The 2,566-nt window shown below is 71.2% G+C and overlaps 1 protein-coding gene across 1 annotated transcript in view; it reads right to left on the reverse strand.

Moving 5' to 3' along the window:
- The window catches only part of PALM (paralemmin), a 16,757-nt gene extending 14,513 nt beyond the window's left edge, over positions 1–2,244 (reverse strand). Inside the window, exons 1-2 of the mRNA XM_012729438.1 lie at positions 2,049–2,244; positions 189–240 (exon numbers count right to left, since the gene is read on the reverse strand). The gene's annotated coding sequence lies outside the window, so the exon portion shown is untranslated. The remainder of the gene's footprint in view (positions 1–188; positions 241–2,048) is intronic.
- Between the last annotated feature and the right edge of the window lie 322 nt (positions 2,245–2,566).

The following is a 2,566-nucleotide window of genomic DNA, read 5'->3' on the forward strand; positions in this document are numbered from 1 at the left end:
CGGGCCGGGCCGGGAGGGGCGCTCTCAGGACCGAGGGGTCTCCGTGTATCTGAACGCACCAGCAGGCGTGCACGTTGCCAAAGACATAAATCAGCCCTCAGCTCGTCCTGGTGGCCTCCCGGCCCCAAGCCCTGGGATGTGGGGAGACCCTGACCCCCCCGGGCTGCGTCCTCTGAGGGCAAACTCACCGCGATGGCCTGGAGCCGCTCCTGCTGTGACGTGGTCTCTGCCGCCAGGACCCTGCAGAGGGGCGCAGAGGGGTGCAGAGGGGCAGGTCAGGGCCTCACCGAGGGGGGGGGACAGACCAGGTCGGGCGGGGCCCAGCCTGCCACCTTTCAGCCGGACCAGCGCAGGCCCTCGGCCGCACGCCCCGTGGCCGCAGCCAGCCCTTCTCCTCTGGTCTTCCTCCGGGCTGAGTCCTCCTGCCAGCCCTCAAGACGGGGCGCTGGCACGGGGGGCGGCCCGGGTCCCGAGACCCAGGCAGGGCCGGGAGGAGGGGGCACCGAGGGGGGCCCGGAGGGGGAGAAGAGGGTCTGTTCGGGAGGTGACGGCTCTCCCTGACCGAGCGCCAGCAGGACAGGCCCCCACTCGGCTGCCCGCCGGCTCCCCCGCCAGCACCCTGCGGGGTGCATGGGGGCCACACTGGCTCCTGCCCTGGGCCTGCGGGCACTCCTCACACCGCAACCCTGAGTCTCCCGGGAAGCTCGACCAGAGAGGGCGTGGGCCTCTCAGGGCCACACAGCAAAGCCACCCCGACGCTCCCGCCGAGGGATGTTCCTGGGAGCCAGAGCCGGCAGCCCAGCTGGTGCGGCCCCGGGGGGGGGAGGCCGCGGCTGCGGGCTGTGGGGGCTTCCCGGGGCAGGAGGCCCAGGACCGGGGACTGGCCGCCCCCAGCCCCTGCCTCACGGCCAGCCCTGCCTCTCGCTTGGTGCTTCAGTGGCCGCTTGGGTCCCTGAGCTCCCCACAGCCCTGGCACCCCCACCCCTCCTGCCTCGGCCAGGCCCCACCACGCCCCGTCTGGAAGCTGCACACCTGGAGCTGAGTAAACTGCTGCCCGGGAAACCTGGGGCTCCCCTGCTCCCGCAGGGGCGCCTCAACCCAGCCTGCAGCGAGGCGGAGGCGCAGGAGGGGTCCTCTGTCCCGGGGCCTCTGATTCTCTGCCCCAACCCCCAGTGAGCACAGGGCCACCCTGGGGGACCTGGGCCACAGGTGTGCTGCGGGAGGGTTTGGAACAGGCCGCGCCCCAAGCCCCCCTCTTCACAGGGTCAGAAACTGCCTGTCACCACCTCCAACATCCCTGGCCCTGAAGCAGGGCCGGCGCACTCTGCCTGCAAGGAGCCTCTACCTCTCTGGCCTCAGGGTCCCCATCTGCCAGCTCCTCTATGAGTGTCCCGGCACCCCGGCACCCCTGGGGCGTAGCAGGGAGCAGACGCCCAAGCCACACGTCCGCACTGACCACCCGCTCCCACCCAGACGCGCTCCGTGAGGGCTCAGGGCCGAGGAGCGCCGGCTGCTCGAGCCCACAGCCTCGCCTCTGCATGGGGAGGCCCAAGCGACCCCACCTGGCTCTGCCCTACCTGGCAGGTGGCACCTGCCCCCCACCGGGCCCCAGGTGCACTTCCTGGGGCTTCCTGCTCCCCTCCCCCGCTGGGTTTAGCTTGGTGACGTTCAGGAAAGACTTGATCCAGCAGCGGGACCTGGAGGCCCCTCCGGAGCGGCCAGAGCAACAAGCACGGTCAGTCTGTCCCACGCTCTGTGTGACACAGGCAGGTGCCACCTGCCCCTTGGCCTCGCCTCTCCTTGGGCGCAGCCCGCGCACCCCCAGCCCAGGCCTCCCGATGCTTGTACCTCCTGACCCCTAGCGACCCCTCCTCTCCACACACCCACAGGCAGCGCCTCAAAGTGAGCCCCTCTCCCGACCTCAGGCCTCCCCGCCCTGCCACCCTGCAGGGACCACAGCCAGAGGACACGGCCCCCAGCTCCCTGTCCTCGCCCCTCCGCCACCCTCCGCTCGCGTGGCCACCTCTACCGCCCAGGTCCACACCTACCTCGGGGCCTTTGCACTGCCGCCCCCTGGGTCTGCTATGCCCTTCCCACGCCGCACGCCGGAAGCCCAGGCCCCGAGATGGCATGTCCACAGCTCGCAAGGGGCAGCGCCAGGCTTCCGGCCACAGCTGCCCACTCGGCTCCAGCACACTTCCCTCTCCAGCTCCAAGGTGGCCTCCAGGGACCCACCCAGGGAGGAGCCGCTGGGGGAGAGGGGAGCGGCAGGGGGCAGCTCTTCTGCAGGGTCTGGACCTGCCGCCTGCTGCCAAGCAGCCAAGACCAAGCGAGATAATGCCCAGCGCCATAAATGCAAAATACAGAAGCAAGTGCCACCAGGGACCCCAGGACCCGCAGTAGGCAAAGCCTCCGAGCCTCCGGACCCAGCGCAGGGACTGGCCCGCGCCGGACACTGTCAGCGCCGCGGCCGAGCGGCCCGGCCCGAAGTTTGGGGCCCAGCAAAGAGCGGCCCGCGGAGGAGAGCACCGGAGAACACCGCCACCCCTCCCCACGCGCCTGCCTG

This window comes from Condylura cristata, unplaced genomic scaffold, assembly GCF_000260355.1.
Source record: "Condylura cristata isolate star-nosed mole 26May11 unplaced genomic scaffold, ConCri1.0 scaffold00025, whole genome shotgun sequence".
NCBI classification, from domain to species: Eukaryota; Metazoa; Chordata; class Mammalia; order Eulipotyphla; family Talpidae; genus Condylura; species Condylura cristata.